The following is a 21,631-nucleotide window of genomic DNA, read 5'->3' on the forward strand; positions in this document are numbered from 1 at the left end:
GGAGACTTGATGAGTACACCGAGTGCGGACAGCTGTACAATATCCCAAGCTGCCCTTTTTGAAGTTCAATAACACAAACGCCAAAACAGGACAGCGACAGCGCTCAAAAGGCTACAAAAACGTAGCGCCGACCGATGCCTGTCGCATCTACTAACCTTTTCGATCCCCTCTCGGTGTTCTTTTCTAAAGATTACCATTTGGTTAGTACTGCATCCGCAATATATGCAGGTCGTTAGGTGCGATTCAGCAAAATATTATTCTCATGTGTAGACGGAACTTTCGCTAGACTTTAGTGTGCACGGAGTTTTTAATTACGTTAGGTGCACAAGAAGACAATGGCTACGTTGAGTAGCTAAACATTTTTACATGGATAATTTATCTAAACATTTATCGACAAATTTCTGGTTCGGATTCTCAACCTTTTACATATAAGAATAATTTACGGCAATTAAGCGGCATCATGCATAATTTGAACGTCCGACTCAAAATCGTCGCTGTATGGAAGCGCAAGCAAGTTGCCATCTTTATCGCACGTCAACCAAACGATGCTATTTCGCTATTGAAGTTGGAAACCTTCCACTCGTATTATGTTGCTCCATCTTCAACACCACTGCTTCTACTGCATTAAACACGAGATCGCGGGATCGAATCCCGGCCCCGGCGGCCGCATTTCGATGGTAGCGAAACGTAAAAACGCCCGTGCGCTTGCGTTGTAGTGCACATTAAAGAATCCCAGGTGGTCAAAATTAATCCTGAACCCTCCACTACGGCGTGCCTTATAATCAGAACTGGTTTTGGCACGTAAAACCCCAGAAAGAAGAAGAAGAAGCATGTGACCGCTGTATGCCAGCGCGCATACCCTCCGGTATGGTAGAAAATATAGAATTGACACATACAACGAAACTTTGGGTTCGCTCTCTTTCTGTAGGCCGTGTTTCTAAACTACATCCGAAAAGAATGTTGCGGTCGTTCATATCACCGCTCCTTGTCAACCTCGTAACACTGGGTCTCCCGGCCTACGGGAAAGGTGTTCAATTGTCCATGTTCATTTTCTTTTTCCTTACTGCTTTAACATCTCCGTTAGAACCACAGTTAACTTCCCCTCTGCTTTTATTGGCTTCGTGGTGTACTGACTTGATGTGGTTGTGGCAAAAACACTCGAGCGACTCAGTTTACTTTTCTTGTGCAAAGGATACAGTAGCACTTGTATTCATTTGTCATGGTCATTTCATGTTAGCAACCATAACCTGACGCTCGGCTTGATGCATGCAGCCACTTTACTGACAGCGTGATAATGAGCACATATGCCCATTATCGACATTTCCTTGTAATTTTTCGGACTGTTTAGTTGTTACTCCGAAGAGAATAACTTCACTGATTGGCGGGTGTGCGAAAGAAAAAATGTCGGACTTGGAATGCAAAAAGACATAGTTTACAGGTTAAGCATGGTAAACATTATTCAAGAATGTTCATTAAAGCTTACATTTAATACATGTAATACACTTAATGACGCTATAACTACAGGTATGCCAGGTTAAAGCCAAAGTATTTTATAAACACTACGGTTATAATGTACTTCCGCGACCTTAAGTCTTCCGCATGTGCATCCTAACTACTTGTGGCATTTTAATCTTCTATCCTCTAAGTCTTCTTAAACCGTCTAAAATAACGAAAAAAATGCTAATGGCATCGTTTTCACGAAACAATTTCATTTCCGCATCAAAAGGGAGGATAGCGCAGCTTGTGACCGCTGTGGTAGCGAGAAAACAATTAAACGCGTTTTTTTTTGTTGTTGTCCCCGATACACCGACCGCGCTGACCGGTCTTGACGATCGTTCGCTTTCGGAGCAGACAGTCCTGGAGACCCTACCTATACAGTCGTCGCACCACAAGTCCGTTTGAAAGTTTTAACGTTCGAGTGACCTATTCAGTGGCCTTTGAGAGCATAGTTCTCACAGACGTTCCCCACTTCCACTATTTTTTTTCACACCTTTGCTTTATCTCTCCGCTTTATCTCTCCGTCTTTCATTTCTCCTTATCCTTAATCCAGTGTAGGGTAGCAAACCAGACGCTCTTCCGGTCAAATTCCCTCCATTTCCACCCCAATTCTTTCTTTCTCTCCCTCTATACTACCTTTTTTAAGAACTCACTCTGCTGCACTATTGCACTAGTGCAATTAAAGACCGGGAAGTGCCGGACACATGTCCATTTTGCAATAATCATGAATGCATGCAGCACAGTTTCTGACATATCGGAATGCAATATGCACAACGAAGTGCTTTGATGTTCAACGTAGTTTTAGCACTAGTCCAGAGGAAAGCGCAAGAGAAGATCCCGGCTCCAACACACAGCTCCAACACGACACGTTTCGGCGGTGACAGTACCATGTTCCGCTGCATTGTTTAAATGCTGATCGCATTAACGTCGACAATCAGCATGATATGGATTCCGCCGGATTTTCTTTTTTACTAAAGTTGCCGGTGCTCTAACTTTGAAGCAACCCCACATGCCGCACTGCCGCTATGGTACTACCATGTGGTATCTTTTTTACTGCTTGCCGTCTTACACAGCGATTCTTGTTGCTCAGTTTTTTTTACCATTTTGTGATATTTTCGTTTCCAAACTATTTGTTCAACGAAGACGAGGTGGATACCTAAACATTTTGCTGCCGTTTTCTCGCATTTCCTCTCCAGTGTGTGTCTTGTGGACTAGCTTTAAAGCTATTGCAAGAACATGATGGGTCACAAGGGCGCTTGGGCGATAGAAGCTGCATTCTTAGATTTGCACTGAACTCATCTTTACAGGCATATTGCTACTTTACAGCTATAAAAAGTTCATCGTTTAGCAAGCAGATTGAAGCAATGATGGTTGTGCAACATAGCACTTTTTGTTCCCTGAGCAGAGCTGTCAGAAAGTCTCGATACACAGTTTAGAAATGCCCATAAGAGCTTTCGTGGCTCGAAAATGGACTGGCTTTTGAAGCAGTATAATAAAAGGAATAAACGTTGAGATACTAAAGGCAAAAAAAATTGAAGCTGGCACCGCGATGTGGCGAAAATGCAAGCTAGATTCGATTCCCGAGGAATCCAGTCCATCCATGAGTCCACTATAAAAATTTCAGGATTCTTTCGCGTTTGATGTATGGAGCGTCTGTATCGGTGAGCCACGAATTAGAAAAGATGATGCACAGTGGACCTACGTTCACCGAATACAAGCTTGGAATCGAATACAGAGAAAACAACTTTGTTTTCGCAATTACGATACGTTCCAGAAAAACGTGCATGGTCATGGAGCGACGTCGCTTTTATCGATGGCCTAATAATTTGCGATTAGAAAAAAAAAATCGAGTTATTGAGGACCGTGCCTCAGGTGTCCTTTAATAATTGCAGCGCGCACTAGCGAATGTATCATCGGGTGAGTGTGCTATTTCATTACGACAACAACAAAACTTATCTGGACCTGTATTGACAAAAAAAGTGTACGCTCAAATTATGTACTCTAATAGAAGATGACAGCGAATCGCAATGTCGGAGATATAAACGAAAGCAATCGGCCAATGGTAAGCAACACTTACAAACGAAAAGCTTTGTGAATTGGGCCCCAGCTCATTTTAGAAATCCTTCAAGCATTCTTGTGATGAAAGGTTAATTTGAATTCAATGCCATGGGAATGGAGTTATTGTACTGGTCTCTGCAGTTCATTCAGCATTTAGAGCTACTAGCATGTGTATCACTACACTGACACAAGCAAAAATGCCAAATGGCGTATGTAATAATACCATACAACAGTATACAAAAACGTTTGTTAGGATATTGGACAATTTATTAGCTGATAAGAAAGCGCTGACACGGCAAACAAGATCATACAACTCCTTGACACCACACCAGCACAAACTGGGAAGCAGTTCATTACCGCTGTGTTGTCTGAAAGCGTACGTCTGGTACTACTTTTGTCATTCGTATTTTGAAAACAAATTATGGAGCGGATTGCTGGCTGAGGTGACGGCGAAATTAAGGAAATAATTTTAATTTTATGACATCAATCTGACGTTTTTTTTTGTTTTGCGGATATAAACTAATTTCCGCTTTTTTTGCGGAAATGCTTCCACACTACTTTTGTCATTCGCATTATGAAAACAAATTATGGAGCAGATTGATGGCTGAGGTGACGGCGAAACTAAGGAAATAATTTTAATTTTACGACATCAATTTGCCGTATTCTTTTTTTTTTGTTTTGGGGATATAGCCTAGTTGCCGCTTTTTTGTTGCGGAAATGCTTCCACACCAAATCATAATTAAAAGTTAGCGAGGTAGCAAGCTCTATCACTAAAAAACTAAATTCGAAACAGTGCAGAGGACATGTTCCTTTTCCCGAACAGTCTTCAAACAGGTTTCCTAAGAACTATTCCGAAGTGTTTAAAATTTTATGAACACCAGAATACTTCTTCGTACATGTTTCAGACGGATATCTCGGAAACAGTGCTAAATTCAGGACGTTTACTAAATGGGTATACATTGTTCATTGTGACGTGAATTCCAAAATTGCAGTTGTGGATTAGACTAGATTTGGGAAGAATTATTTAGTAGATTTTTTGCTGATTTGAGGTAGTTATATATTTTGCAGAAGATATGATCGTCAGAATTAGGCAGGGTTCCGGGGAAAAGGAGACTGTTAAGGTCGTGTAGGTACGTCGCACCTGTAAACTATATCTGCCTACCTTTCTCTATATATGCCATGATGGGCATTCACATTTTACTCTGGCTTTAACCAATCACACAATTATATAAAAAGCGTTATTTAATTTAATAAATGTGAAGTTTACGACCGTTTTGGTAAAGTGTTGGCAAAGGTTAATAAAGCCATCCGTTCATTGCCATATGTACCATTACCTTTTTTTGTTTCGAACATCAGCCAGATGCTGAAGTTAATTTCGTCGAAGTGCCCGCTCTGAAGTCTGGCGAATCACACGGAAATGTTGACAGAGGAAATATACTCTCATGTGACTCAATGGGTTCAATCAACGCGAGCTTCAGTTGTGGTTGTTGAAATTAAATGCTTCAGAGTAATGAATGTCGCTGTATCATCCCCCAGTGCGGTGTCATCACTGGAACGATTCGAGAAGGCGGAAACTATGTATGCCTCCAATTCGCCGTGTCAATTTGCGTTACAGTTACGTCAGTCTTGCAGTCAGCGCCCATTCTTCCCCTGGCTGTGGACTGCGTAAAAAAATAAATCACAAACACAAAAGTGGCGGTGATGTGACGCTAATATCCTTTCGCTCTTCGTCTTCCTTTCCCCTGACAGCTCTCTGTCTCCACCTTATCCTCACCTCATCTACTTTTTTGCCATCTAGCCCTACATTTCTGACATGAGAGCATTTCATTTGGAAAGTTCCATAAGAATATTGTTACGCGAAGAACGAGTCAGTAAGACGGGCAACTATTTACAGGTTGTATTTACAACAGCGGTTGCAGCGCTGACCGGTTAGGTTCACAGCGCGAGCCCAGCTCGTTCTTCCTCTTCTTTTCTCGAGTGATGACGCCCGCGCGCCTCGGTCAAACAATCAAATACCACACGCGTGTAGCATAATAGCACACGCCTGTAGCGGCAGAAGCGACGTCCCGGAGCGTCTAAATGTCATCACTGGGAGGGTGATACTGCTTCAGTCGTGTAACGTGCACGATATCGCTGAACTGGGAAGCAGATGGGGCGTCAGGGGCGATCTCGTATGTGACGGGAGTCACGGCACGAAGCACTCGGTAGGGGCCTGTGTAACGCGACAGCAGTTTTTCTGACAGGCCGACCTGACGCGATGGAGACCATAGAAGCACCAAAGAACCAGGCGGGAAGTGCACGTCTCGGTGTCGCTGGTCGTACAAACGCCTTTGACTCTCTTGGGAGTTCGAAAGGCGGTCACGGGCAATTTCCCTTGCGTGAGCAGCGCGGGCGACGGCATCAAGTGCATATTCACTGGTGGGTGCCACGTGAACAGGGAGAGTTGTGTCGAGGGGCAGTGCTGGTTCTCGGCCGAACAGGAGGAAAAAAGGGGAATAGCCGGCTGTGTCGTGGCGCGAGGAATTATAGGCAAAGGTGACAAACGGCAGAGTGAGGTCCCAGTCTGTGTGGTCTGAAGAGACATACTTCGCGAGCATGTCTGTGAGAGTGCGATTAAGACGCTCCGTGAGGCCATTAGTTTGCGGATGGTATGACGTGGATAGCTTGTGCCTCGTGGCATAGGACTGCAGGATGTCCGCGATAACTTTTGACAATATGATCATACGCGCTGAGGAGGCTCACGTCATAGTCTAGAAAAGGATAGCACTGCTCGATGGTCTGAAAGTGATACAAAAGGCAGGACAAATTAACAAATTAATAGGCGCTTTCTACGGCAGCACATCTTCCTCGGCGGCTAACGTCAGGATCAATGTGATAATTACTAATAGATGGATAAGTTAAATAAAACTTACTAGTTAGCCTATTAGTTAGCACGAGTGCGTAAAACACACACACATATGGCTCAAATACCGCACTTACCACATGTTTCGACAAATGCGTCGGGACAAAAACAAAGCACGTAAGTGTTCCTAAAGGTGCGAAAATGAACAGTAATCAAGTAGAAGACTGTGAATTATGGACAACGTATTTCATAAGTCGCTGTTGCAGTACCTTTATGAAACGGGGAATGCTTAGAAGAATGTGCATATGTATGTATGTATGTATGTATGTATGTATGTATGTATGTATGTATGTATGTATGTATGTATGTATGTATGTATGTATGTATGTATGTATGTATGTATGTATGTATGTATGTATGTATGTATGTATGTATGTATGTATGTATGTATGTATGTATGTATGTATGTATGTATGTATGTATGTATGTATGTATGTATGTATGTATGTATGTATGTATGTATGTATGTATGTATGTATGTATGTATGTATGTATGTATGTATGTATGTATGTATGTATGTATGTATGTATGTATGTATGTATGTATGTATAGTGCAACTGACGGTAGTCTGCTGTGCATAACCATCAGCTGCACTTTGCTACTCGAAGAGGCAGGACGTCTGTCGAGTGAGCTCCTGAACAAAGCCTTGCAGTGTGGCGAGCGGGTTTAAATCATAGATCCGGCAAAGCAGAATTTGTCCTTATTAGGGCATCTCCTAAAGACACCACGAACATAAATATCTCTTTGCCGAGTGGACCTAACCCCGAGGCAAGAAAGATAAGAATACTTGGCCTTTTCATCCACAATCAACTGAAAGTGGATACAATATCAGACAAATTGCGCAAGAAGGAAATTTAGAGAAGCATAAAACCGAGTTGGAGTGCATACGGCAGGCATACCCAAATCCTGACTGGAAGCTTACCACCGTCATTGAAAAGTGTACAATCATTGCATTATAACGGTGATAACATATGGGGCAGAAACTTGGAGGTTAACACCAGCTCTCGCTTGTGCTCAAGGAGGCTCATCTTACAAACCAATACACAAGATTAGCACAAACACGATCCGGGCGAAATCTTTTGGCCGAACTACACATCCAACACGACGTACACATAAAGGAGCGGGTAAGGACACCTGAACTATGGCGACGCGCCACCATAGTTCACCCACTTCCCATGAAAATGGACAAAGAGGACAATAATGGACGCCGACAAGCTAGGGCACAAGCCTTAGATAGATACTATAGCCAGAAACACGGAGTCTATGATGTGGAAATCGCCGGTCCAAACCCACGGGGTTGGTATACGGCAGCGGTGGTCCACGAACAAAGGCAGATAGACGGACTCTCTTTTAGAGCACCGGGACCAACACAGGCGGAGGCGGTAGCCATTGCATTGGCAGCATCTGACTCTCAATCTAAACATATCATAACCGGCTCGCGAGCGCATGTCGAAATTATGAGGCAGGCTGAGTCACCCCGCTTGCTGAGAAAATACTGCGAACCTGTATGAGGGACACAGATCCCTCCCCTAAAGATATCGTATGGACACAAGGTCACCATTGCATAAGGGGGAATGAGGCTGCTGATGCAGCTGCCCAAGCACTCATTTCCCAAGTACCTCCTAACAACCACAATGACCTAGAGGAAGAGCTATTGCGTCGGTTTAATGACATTTCAGAATATTATAAGGATAAATATCGCATGTACCCAGCGCCCACCAAGGGTCTGGGGAAGGCCAAGGAACGCATTCTTTGTCGGTTTTATTGCGATAACAATTATATGGACACTTCAACCGGATTTCTGCCGTCGGCGTCGCCGTCGCCGTGAGGTTCCGTATAGATAAAATCTTCGCCGCGCGCCGTATGCCCAAGCGGAAGCGTGCGGGGCCGCGCGCTATCACGGAGAGCGAACGCACTCAATCTCCCACGCGCAAGCAAGGAAGCGGGAAGCCAGCGCCGGAGGGAGCGGGGGAGGGGGGGCGCACTTCTACTCTGCCAACAACCGCGCTCGTCGCTCGCCCGCACCGTCTCTTATCTCCACACGGCTCTGACCTTTGTATGCGCTGTGCATTCGCCGCTCAGTTTCCGTTCAAGCGATAGACCGCACGTACCTTCGCTCGCTGCGGCGTATGCGCTTGCTGCCAACGTTTTGACAGTCGTTGTCTGCAGTCATTCAGTGTGATATATTCATGTTTGTTTGTGCGCGCTCACACCACGCTTGTTCATTCAGTTAGTAATAGTCGGGCCACATTTTCCAATGCACGCTACACATGCAATGCTGCCCGGATCGGCAGTGCAGCGCTACAGGTGTGTCCCGCTCGCACGCGCTGCCCACGGGAAGCGCTTCTCATCAACACCACAGTTTCACACGCGCCTTCTCTGCTTACTTCTCTGCTTACTCACCGTTTCACCTGCTTACTTAATCAGCTCATCTTTACTACAATTCATATTGCTACCAAAGCCGCTCACCTTACTTTGTATGACATTGCTGTGTTGCTATCGCATTCATTGCTTCGCCCTTAGGGCAAAACTGTGACATTTTTTTCACAAGCATGATGCTCTGCCCAGCAATCCTTAAACATTTTGACCCAATGGTCACCGGCAGGTACCACTACTGTGGGGAGGTGGCAGACACCTTCCACATGGTTGGGGCCTGCCAAAGTAATCCATCCCTTACCCACAACCCCAACTCTACACCAGAGGACTGGGAGGCAGCCCTGCTTGTTTGCTCAGACCTCCAGGCCCAAAAGGCCTTGGTCCAGAGAGCCAGGCTGGCGGCTTCGACTAATGGGGTCCCGGACTAGGAATTATACCCAGTAATCAGGGCCCCACAAGGAGGCCCACACCTCTCTTAACATTCAATAAATGATTTTTACCACCACCACCACCTCAGAGAGATACGACGACAGAGAGATACGCTGACGCATTTCTCTCCCCTTTGCCGCTAAATTGCCACATAATTGTTTTCTGCTTCAAATCGTGCTGGCGTTCGAATCACCTTACGGAGTAGTTCTCTTCTCCTCTTTAAGGCCCCATTTTTTTCTGAAGGGCCTATGAATCTTCATCGCCCACCTTTAAGGCTTTAATGAGCAACTCCGGCAAATTGTTGGGGTAAACACATCTATACATTATTATTACCACGTGTTTTCTTTGGAACTCTGATCATCTGTGGCAGACGGTACGGCTGGAAGTTATTTAGTTGAACTGAAAGTCAGTTTTAAAGATTATATTTTGTTTAACTGAAAATTATTCTTAAGTAATATGATTACCTTATTCAAAAACGAGATTTAAATATTAGTCTACATGCACCCGACTCATACCCGTGAATGGCCACTCTGTGTGTCACCAAAGTGCACAGAATCAAAGCGCACGCCGCGTGTCACACAAGCCAGCGAACGAGCACGTCGGCCCTGCGGCAGTTTCGACCGAGGGAGAGAGCGCATACGCCGCAGACAGCCGACGCGATCAACGGAGATAAGAAGTTTCAGCAAGATACGCGAAGGCTACGGTATCGAGAAAGAGGAGAGAGAGAGGCGCGCGCCGTAACACCCTCTCAGACCCCGACACACTGCGAGTAGAGCTAGAGAGGGAGGTCGACAGCCCAAGCGTGCGCCAACGGATGAGTCACCACCCTCCTCGAAGACGATTCGGTGACCGCGGTCGTAAACGCGAGAAATGTCTAGAAGATTCCAAGGCTTTGTTCATGTTATGGGAGCACGACTCCGTCAAAAGGTTCGAGAAGCGCCAGCGAAGGCAATAAAAACACCATGTGGGAATCAGAAGGGGGATCAGACCACGCCGGTGAAGAGATATCTGCGGAAGAAGGGGGTACCCCGGCAAGCTAACCACTAGTTCCTCGAGCGCCAGCATTTCCTGAAGAAGTTGCTTCTTCGAAATTTGCCTTGAGCTACGCCGAGATCGTCCGGCTCAAGACCAGCACGTGTGAATACGTGTGGACACTGTACTCTTATTCAATCTGTACTGTACGTGTTTAACTCTTAGAGCTTGCCATTAATTATTTTCCGGAGTTTTGTTAACACCTATCTGAATTGCATTGTGATGTGCCTAGCCGAAGTGTACAAGTGTGTATGTAACTGCCTCGTTTGAAGAATATATTTTATTGTGTTTTGACAACTCTGGGCTCTGACTCGGTCTTTGGACCACAACCGGCGTTTGCTGGCGCATCAGAATGCCTATTAATAATTGTCCGTGCTTTCGTGGGGTTATTTTAGGAAGCTGATAACTGGGCTTTGAAATTTGGCCCGGTGTTGGCGCCTCGTTCACGGGGTGTATGACCATGTGCTTACAGAACTTCAGCACCTACTTCGTGACAAAAACGGTGTCCGACGGTGACCGAGGAACTGGTGCTTGCGAAGTGGTTTTGCGCAAACGCTCGTCGTCGCTAGGACCATTACACGGTTTCTGGAGATATCACTGTAACGATTAATTCTAGCGTTGCCAACTACCGGGGACTGCTCGGTATTTGCAACTGTCGTTAAACAAGTTTACCGAGATGGCGCCTTCGCAACAAGCGTCCACAACTCTACGCTGAATAGACGACTTATTCAGCATTAAATATTGACCGACAAAGTAGTGTCAGGGAGAACACATTTGTTCAGCCTAATAAGAGAATAAATCATGACATAGCAGTGGTACATGTAATACGTAGTTCTGTGAACCTTTACTGGGCCAGAACGGCCGAAATGCGAGAAAATACATCGAAATCCGTGAAGACACAATGACGAACCGGTGCCGGGGTTTTGGACCCACCCTGGTGGCTTAGGGGCCATGACATTGCGCAGCTGAGCGCAAGGTTGCGGGCTCGAGGAAAGCGGGGAAGTAGCGCGCCGTATGCCATCGCGCGCAAGGCACCGGGGCGGAGGCGGGGGGGGGGGGGGGGGTGCAGTTTCTTACTCCGGCAGCGGCTGCGTATATGGCGCGGTCACTCGCGGGCTTTATCAGCGATCTGCGCTGGGGACAGAGTGCGCCGAGTGTTGGTAGCTGCGTGTGCGCTGTGCTCTCGCCGTTTGGTTCGCGGTGAAGCAAGAGGCAGCACGAAGGTCCATTCGCTCTTTGCTGCGGCGGCACTTCCTCACTCCAGCGTTTTGACAGCGAGTGTGCGCGGTGATCGAGTGAGATGTGTTCATGTGTGATTGTGCGCGCGTCACACTGTGCTTGTTAATAAGTTAATAAGCGAATGTTTACAAGTCTATACGGCCACGAAAACTTCTATCCTTACTTCGCATAGCTATCTACTAATTTCCTGTCGCAATCGAGGCTCCGCCTTTCGGGCGAAACTGCGACCTCATTAAGTAACCTAAGAATCATATACGCGGGCTGTGTCTTTGCTTTTAGTGCGGTAGCATTATACACGACGTTTGCGGGCTTCAGTGGTATACGTAGGGGTGCAAGAACGATTATACGACCTACGATGTTCGGCTGTGAGATGTCTCACGACCGAACATCGTGGGACTTATAATCGTGACGTGCACCGTTTTTTATCTTTGTATTTATATTTAACAGCTTGGTTAACGTTAACGAGGACACAGAGTACAGTACTCATGGAAGCAGAGTACACATTTAGGGCATGAATAATAAGGTAATACAATATTTGGCGGTGGCGAAACATGGCACAGCGCTAGCACCCACAGCAGTATTTATTTTTTATAAACCTTCAAACGCCACAAAGCTCACACACGGCCGCGCGTGCGTCTGAAAATGAGCTGGCGTTCGGCGAAGAGCCCGCCTATTCGACTGTGAAAATGGGCTAAAGAACTAGAGAAAACTAGTGGCTCTAAAACGCCAGAAAGAGCCCAGTAAAGTGATCCGGTTTATCAAATGAATGATGCACTTGGCGTCTATTCATAAAACGAAATCTTATCATACGACCGACTGTAGCACGAAACTACAGAGGAAGCTCATACAGGTTTCTCAAAAAGAAAGCCTCGAAGTTTAAGAAAAATTCGTCTTGGTCCCTGTATTGAAGTCGGGACCAATGCCTCTATGGGGCGGTCGTTCTACCATCTGAGCTAACCAGGAGGCTAGCAGATCGCAGCGCGAGGAAGAATTAATCGACAACTCGAAGCACAAGGACACTGAATATGGCAAATCAGTTATGCGGAAGCTCGCAAGGGGAAGGAATGTTCATGAAACGAAATATTGTGATCTACTCGACTGAAGCTCGATGCTACAAAGAAAACTCCTGCTTGCACCTTGCAGGCTTCCACAGAACTGAATTGCCACAGCCAGTTTTCATGTGTTTCGAGGTGTCGACTAATTAGCCCTCACGCTACGACTTGTTAACCTCCTGGTAATTAGCTCAGATGGTAGGACGACCGCCCCGGAAGGGCGGTGGTCCCGGGTCAGATCCCCGGAACAGGACGAATTAATCTGGAACTACGAGGCTTTCTTTTTTTTTTTTTTTTTTTTTTAGAAGCCCGCGTGGGTTTACCTTGAAGTTTTGTGCTACAGTGGGGTGGATGACACTTTTTTCTTTCATGAACGTTCCTCCACCTTGCGGACTTCCGCAGGACTGATAGGTCATTTTTGGTGTCCCCGTGTTTCGAGTTGTCGATTAATTGACGAGAAAAGCATCACTCGCGGTAAAGCGGTAAAAATCGGGCCGCCCACCCCAGTGCGACGCTCGAGGAACGCCTTTATCGCGCCTACAGTTCCGCCGATGCGATGCCCAAGGCCGCTAGCTGTCAACGCAAATGGAACATGTTGAAAAACTTTACAGACACCACATTGGGAAGTTTCGCCCGAAGTGCGATGAACTAAATGTGATAGAAAGGTTTAGCTTTGCACTGAAGATCCTGAAACAGTGTTTTAAGAATACACGGCGGTGACGTGTTGGCGCGACACAGCATGCTACACAACTTCAGCTGCCCTGGCAGCTATTAGGCGTTTCAAAACGCTGGCGTGATGAGGAGAGCCGCACCGGCGGCGTTGCAAGCGCCGCACCTAAGTGGTGTACACAGAAGGGAGCATTGCACAGCACGATTGATGACAAACAAGTCGGCCCAACACGTGAGCATCATGTCAGAGCGCGCACTAGGTTTGAGTACTCCCGCTCTGCAGGTAGGGCAAACTTGCGTGGGTGCAACTGAACTTTGGACTGCTTCGAAATTTGTCCCGTAGTGAACTGTCCCCGAGGGTCTAATAAAAAAAATAGGTTAATGAATTTTTTTTAGTCTTCAGAAACTGACGCTTTTCCAGCAAATTATACCCACCTCGCGTGGCAACTCCTTGCAAAAACGCCACGTTCTCTAAGCTCATAGCTTTTTAGTAACAAATCTGCATTTATGAAAAAAAAGTACCCCCAATATATCCACAAATATATCCGTCGGCATACCGACCGACCGATCCAGCGGCAGCAAGCCACATAATACCCTGGGGGTTAAGCAAATACATCTTCGCATTAAAATGCTCTTTCAGTACACTCTTTGGGGTGTTCACACAGACCCCCTCCCCTCCCCCCCCTCCCCCCTCTACAGCGTCTCTTGCAGCCTCAGTGTTGGTTTGAGAGGATAAATCCTGTTGCGCAGGAATACAATAAATCCCTTGCTTGAGCGTTTCGACCGCGATTGTTACTTTTTAGCTATTGAATATGGCATAACAAAATATTTTAACAAAGCTAGTAACGTAACAAAAGCTTGAAAAGGTAGATCTAATTAAAATGAAAAAACCAGCCAGATATGCGGATGGTATTCTAAACGTAATGAGTATGGGAAAACGGTTTTCGAAGACAAAGGGCTAAAATTTGAAATTCTTTATTTGAGGCACCAGGTTTTCTTGACTTGATTGCGGAAGGACAACGAGGACTGGTTGATGGCGCTATGCGAAGCTTTCAAACACAGGAGTCAATGGGGCCGGTACTTGCAGTGCGCTACGAGCGGCCGAAATGTCCATGGTTGTCAGTAGTAGACCCATGCCATTTGTGAGAAATTTTAGAATAGCAGCCACTTGCGAATCCTTTTCTAGCCTGTGGTCAACTGCAGCGACATTGTAGTTTAGTTGGGGATTCTTGTGCTGCGACTGTGGTGTTTCGTGTGTCTTCGGCCGCGCTGGCCACACCTGACTTGAGGAAGTGGGAATATCATGGAAGCTTATTTCGCTGTCATTAGTGGTCTTATTGGAAAGAGATGGAGGAGGAGGCGCTGTTGCCGGACGAGACATCTCCCATGCGACGGAAGAGGATTTCGTAGACTTTCGTTTTCGGACATGCTGTCTCCTTATTGCAGCAGAAACATCTCTGTGTAATGATCATAAAGCTCCTTTAGATGATCAGGATGATCAGTCTCTGGTCATCTTGCTGAAGATATCCGGCTCTTTCTTTAGACGTGGACACTTTTTTGAGCATGTAGCGTGCGAGCCTTGACCATTTGGGCACTTGAGCTCCGCTGCACAGGAAGTGCTAGCATCGTATTCTTCGGAACATTGTGGTCATACCGTTGAATTTCGGCAGAGAGCACTCACGTGCCGAAATCTTTGACATCTATACTGATGAGGTTTGGGCACTAAAGGCCGTACCACATGCCGAAAGTGGCCCACCTTCACGCGTGATGGTAGACAGTAACCTTTGAAGACGAGCCTTACACAGCTCGAGTTGCCAAGGCACCGAACTTGCAGTAAGGCAGCACCATCTGTCGTAGGTTTGATTAAACTGGGCAGGTCGCTGTCGGCTAATCGATGCGTCAATAGCATAAACAGCACCAGTGGTGGTTTCATTGTGCTGTGGAACGAGGTAGGTGGACATTATAAAGACTCTCAGTCGGAACACACACGGCTCTCAATTGCATTTGCAAATTAGGCACTAAAGCGCGTAATGATTTTCTATCTCTCTTTGCATTTCTTTAGTAAAACCAAATGGGAGAAAAAGACTTGTGTATCATCTTCACCGAAAGGAATAATCTTGTGAGCGCATACTTTAGATTATTTCTGCCTCCCCAGGAAGCCGGCAACCAATCTCTGAGCCATAATAGCAATCTTAGCTCTGCGTTTTTGCGCTCTCAGTAGTGCAGTGAAATAAAAATATGTTTAATGAGCCGCAGTTGGCACCACTGTTCCTATTCATGCATGTATTCCTGTATGTAGTTGTCCTTATAATATGATAGTGCGCGATTAAATTGCCATGGTTTTCACAGTTGGCTGACTTGGATTTCTCGTTTCTGGGCCTATCCCGTCATCTAGCCATTCGGACTAATAAATCTCCTTGTGTATTAAATGCCCTCCCACCCGCACCCAGGAAATTATTTCTATGTCGGCCTCATAAGCATAGTCCCGAATATCAGTGTAAAATGTGGCGGTGTGCTTCTTTTACACTCAGAAATATACACGCGTCTTTCTTTTATTTATTTCATGAGAGGAAAAGGTTGCCTTTGGATATACATATAGAATCCTTTCTTCACAGGCAGTGCTTTTTAGAAGGAAGACACATTATGCTTTTTTTGGTGATTTTTTAGTCTTTTTCGCTGATATACTATGTCTGAAAGACTGAATATTCAGGGAACGACTCGTGTTTTCTTCCGTACGATGTATTTATTCTGTCGTACATACTGTTCCGTCACAAATTTTACTTTCACGTACTGTTTTCGTATAGTTTCGTACACGTTCTTCGTCTGTAGAGTTCCAGGTGATCTTGATACGGCCCTCGTTTGGTGTCTTCATTGGTGACATCTTCATGACAAATTCCTCCAGTGCTTCGTGTTCGATGGGGCCTATATTTCGAGTAAAAGAATAGAGCGTACTGAATAAGCCGACATACTTGAAATAGTAGGAGCAACAAACACACTGATTAGTTTTTGGGTTTGTTCTATTACATTCTCATCACCCGTGGAACAGACTGTTGTCACCCATACTCCTACCACGGTAAGGCTTGTAAACATGCGCATGCTCAAGTTTAAACATAACAGTGATGCTGGTACCTAAAGTAATGGTAATTACAGCCGTGCTGGGTTGAATATCCTTACCTTTATCTGAGTCTTAAGCTATATGGTATTTATTTATTTATTTGTGGGACCTTCAAGGTACATAGTTGTACATTGCTATAAAAGTACAGTTTATACAACCAGTGTATAGATGGCTGGGTCACCAGGTTACACGTCATATGATCATGAAAGCTTCGCCTGATGGCGCAGTATCCGGTGAATTGCTCCTGTAAATTTTGTTGGCTTCCGCCAATGTATGCTTTAGGCTCGACGAAAAATAAGCGAACTATCAAAAATCACCCTATATTTTAGCATTAGTAAACGTAACATGTTCTGTAGGATAATATACGAGATAAGTGAAACAATTAAAAAAAAATGGTCCGTTTCTCCCGAAGGGTGAAGCACAGACAGCGAAAGCAAGGCTTAGCGTCAAGCTTGAGGTCCTCGGACGGTGCTATAATGATGGCGGGGGCGACATGTTAGCCCGATGGAGCAAGCAAGACAACTGCTGCTGCGCAGCAGAAATAGTGCCCTGGCAGCTACCAGGCGCCTCACAACGCTAGCTTAAACGCTAGCCTGATAAGGAGCGCCGCCAGCGGCGTTGCAGGTATTCCACCTCTAGGGAGCCTACATGCAACGCCGTTGCATGTAGGCTCGTTACATGTAGGCTTCCTATCCACCTCGATGGCGCACGAGATGAGAACGACAGATAAAAAAGTGTCACAGTTTCGCCCTAAGGGCGAAGCAATGAATGCGATAGCAACACAGCAATGTCATACGATGTAAGGTGAGCGGCTTTGGTAGCAATATGAATTGTAGTAAACATGAGCTGATTCAGTAAGCAGGTGTGCTGCGGCGTAAGTAGACCGACATGAAGAGAGACTCGATGACCACGAGAAGGCGCGTGTGAAACGGTGGTGTTGATGAGAAGAGCTTCCCGTGGGCAGCGCGCGTGCGAAGGGACACACCTGTAGCGCTGCACTGCCGATCCGGGCAGCATTACATGTGTAGCGTGCGTTGGAAAATGTGGCCCGACTATTACTAACTGAATGAACAAGCGTGGTGTGAGCGCGCACAAACAAACATGAATAGATCACACTGAATGACTGCAGACAACGACTGTCAAAACGCTGGCAGCAAGCATCGGGCGAAGGTACGTGCGGTCTATCGCTTCAACGGAAACTGAGCGTGCATAAAGGTCAGAGCCGTGTGGAGATAAGAGACGGTGCGGCGAGCGACGAGCGCGGTTGCTGGCAGAGGAAAAGTGCCCCCCCCCCCCCCCCCCCCCCCCCCGCTCCCTCCGGCGCTGGCTGCCCGCTTCCTTGCTTGCGCGTGGGAGAGATAAGAGACCGTGCGGTCGAGCGACGAGCGCGGTTGTTGGCACAGTAAAAGTGCCCCCCCCCCCCCCCCCCCCCCCCGCGCTCCCTCCGGCGCTCGCTTCCCGCTTCGTTGCTTGCGCGTGGGAGATTGAGTGCGTTCGCTCTCCGTGATAGCGCGCGTCCCCGCACGCTTCCGCTCGGGCATACGGCGCGCGGTGAAGATTTTATCTATATGGAACCTCACGGCGACGGCGACGGCGACGGCGACGGCAGAAATCCGGTTGAAGTGTCCATATAATTGCTATCGCAATAATATTGGCGTGTGTGAACGTCATATGAACAGATTAGACAGCTTTAACTTGAGGTTTACTGTCCGGTCCGCTCAGGCTAGTGTATGCACCACAGTGTAGTATGCACACAAGCAGTGCTGGGCAGTATTGAAGATACATCCATCTCAGATACTATCTTAGATACTCTTTGGGTATCTCATATCTGTATCATGGTATGTCTGGCAAGAGTTGTATCAGTATCCGTATTTCACATACATGAAAAAATGTATCGTGTATCTTAAGATACGAGATACTGTTATGGCAACATCACCGTGCGAAACTATAAACGTCGGCTGAACTCCGCTTCTTGAGCTGATACTGTTGCCACTGATCCACCTGAATAAAACTAAAGGGAGCGATAATCTTTTATCTTTCCGCTAGAGCCCACCAGAGAGGGCCGGCAATGAAGTCTGCGCGTCCCGATTGGTGGAGCAGAGTCATGTGGTCGCGCTCTTGCCTTCTCGACAAAAACAAGCGCGCGTGCACCTGCGCGCAGCCGACCATTTTTCTTGATGTTTTGTTTATAGTTGCATCGGTGACATGACACTTGCTCGACACAAACATTTTTGTGCATACGCGTTTGCATCTACATTATATAGTTCCATTATAGAAATTTGCGATTGTATCGAAGTATCTGAGTATACTAATGGAAAGTATCGTATCGGATACAATAATTGCAGCAGTATCGTGTATCTGTATCTAAAATGCTTGTTGCCTGAGTATCCTGTATCGTATCATGATACAACAGGCAAATTATCTTTGCCCAGCCCTGCACACAACTGGTCTGCAAGAACGGTAGTGTTTTGGTGCACAACACAGCAATGGGAGCAACAGCAACGGAAGCAACACAACACAGCAGCGGACTGAACGCTTCCCTGTGTACCCTGCAGGGCCGATTGAGTGGAGCATTACATCTCATCCACTTGAATGCAAGGTTGTTATTGTAGCCAAATGCACTATGCGTCGTTCGCGTCTCTGGAGATCTAAAGCCGAGACCCACGTATGCTTGCCGACGCGCGCGAGCATGCCCCTTTACGCCCCTTGCGTTTGCCGCGCCTCTCGAGGAATGATAGTTTGCATCTACATCACCCACTTGCTCACTGATTGACGTTTTGACAAACATCGTCTCGTACTTTGTTTATTGACAGTGCTTCAAAATTATGAAATATTGATAAACTCGTGATTACGTTGCACTGAGTTCCAGGTCCTTCCAGATCCTTCCAGATCAACACTAAGTGAGGCAGACTGGTGTCATGCGAGAATGTGCTTATTCTTTACTTTTTGCGCTGATTTAAAGGCTCTAAATAAAGAACACTTGAGGTAATCATTTAGGTAAACCAATGAAAGGGGCCATTTAGTGCACGTTCATGGTTACGTTGTGTTGAGTTTTACGCTGGCAAAAACAATGACCAAAGCAGGGAACAAGGATGTTGATGCACGAAGAGTATACTTGTTGTTGTTGTTGCCTATAATGTATGTGGCAAATTTCGTCTGCGTCCTTGTTCCCTTCTTCGTTATCTTGCATTTTTTGCTAGTTGTTTTACTTTTGGTATGGTCGAAATGCTAGAAAAGGGTTTTGTATTTGAGTTGTCTCGTAACTGAATTATGTTTTCTCGTACATTCAAAAATACAATCCGACGCTATAATGTCTGTGAGCTGTAGTTAAGTCATAATTTAGAATTTTTCTGAGAGATTTTACTTCGAGAAATTCAATTTTGGTTACTAGCGCCTTGCGCCACGCGGAGGGCCTGCGCGGTCGGGGTGGTTCGGGATGATTTTCTCCGCCGCCGAGGCCGGCGCGCCGACCCCGACACCGGCGCCGGATTTTCTGGGACACGGGGCCCTTAATGCTATCGCGGTGAAAACGAACACATGAAGACAAACCATAGGTTCAGTAAAAGTATAGAATAATTTGGCAGTTTCGGCCGAAGGACGAAGCACTGACAACGACGATATGAAGGTTTAGCGTTGCGCATGAACACCTCGGACGGTGTTCTACGCATACGTGGGTGCCACTACGGGCGGACGCGATATAGGCGGGTGCATCAAAATGTCTGGCACCTTTAAAAGCTTTAATATATCGTGTATATGTATATGGCCTGTAATGACATCACACAAGCGCCACTGCGCTGTCCGTAAAGAGTGGTGCCAGTCAAATTACCTCACTGAAATTGCGAGATCTAATATTCTTCTCTACTTTTTAATAGTCTGAAAAGATCTAGAATAAAAAGGAATACGCTGTGAATGAAACGTCTCATGACATCTTTTTTTGTTTGCGCGCAGTAATAAAATTCAGAGCCCTTTCCTGGTCGAGAAAATGGTGGTAAGCGAAGCTTGTGGCAAGATGACGCTGTCGCAGGCGTTTCGCTTCGTTTGCCCTAAACTCAGGGTCAGCGGCTCTTCGCTGACGTTTGGCCTCAACATCGCGCTCCCGCAACTCGCGGTCCGCGGCTCTTCGCTGGCGTTTCGCCTCGGCTTCGGAAGCCCTCACGCTAGAATCGGCACGCTAGAATCGGAGGACAAGCTTGACTTACCCCCATTTTCTCGACAGGAGAAGGGAAAGGTCCTCGAGCCCGCAGGGGTATGTGCCACTGAGTATGGACCCTTTCTGCACTATCACCAGGATCGGCCCACTTTTACGACTTACACCACCAGCACCACCGACAGATGTGAGCTTATAAAGCTTCACTTAAAAGAATTCTGAGGACTAATTCAGTCAAGAACATATGACCTGGCCTGGGCAACATTGGCGGTTGCCTTGCATGCACGGCAGACATAAACATATAGCGTACATATACATAAATATATACGGAATTTCATGGAGACGGCGAAAATGCGTCTGTAGTGTCCACGTAATTGTTATCGCAGTAAAACCGCGGTTCGTTGTAGAAATAATTGTTAATGCGGGTTAAATCACTGTAATGCTTGATATTCCTAATAATATAGAATTTAAGTGAAACTAGCAAAAAGACAACCTGACGCCGGTGCTAGACGAACCAACAACTCCCCCATGACGCATGTAATGATCCACCTATATGAAGCTACGGCGGCGGAAATCTCCGCGTCTACTTTCTTGTGTATTTGTGTACATGTAATAAGCCTATAGCCATGGAAGCGTTCGTCAGCGCCACACACAGCCATTGTGGCAGATGCGGAACAACTTTTCAACTATCGGGGTCCCGCAGTTCGTTACGTGTTCCTGATATTTCTGGCTCAAAAGAAAGAGAACATACACTAAAATATTTGAGAAGGCAAGTGTGCGACATTAGAAAGGTTTACGTGACGAGAAGTGCGTCGATTGCCCGAATAGAACAACACCTCGAGGGCAATGGGCGAAAGAAATCCGTTAAGAACAGAACAATCATAGCCGTATTCAGGAATAGACATCCGTGTAAGAATGTTTCTTACCTCCGTCGCTGACATTCACTGAACTGGCGAACTTGAAGCCGTCACCACCTCTCGTAAGAAAGTCTGCAGTAACTATGCCGTAGGTCGCCTCACAGTCTATTGGCTCGTATTTCGGCACGCTGCAATTGAGCAAAGGACGCTGATCGAAACGACACGATTGTAGTTGGGTTTTGTCAAGTCGTAGGTCA

This window comes from Dermacentor silvarum, chromosome 2, assembly GCF_013339745.2.
Source record: "Dermacentor silvarum isolate Dsil-2018 chromosome 2, BIME_Dsil_1.4, whole genome shotgun sequence".
NCBI lineage: Eukaryota > Metazoa > Arthropoda > Arachnida > Ixodida > Ixodidae > Dermacentor > Dermacentor silvarum.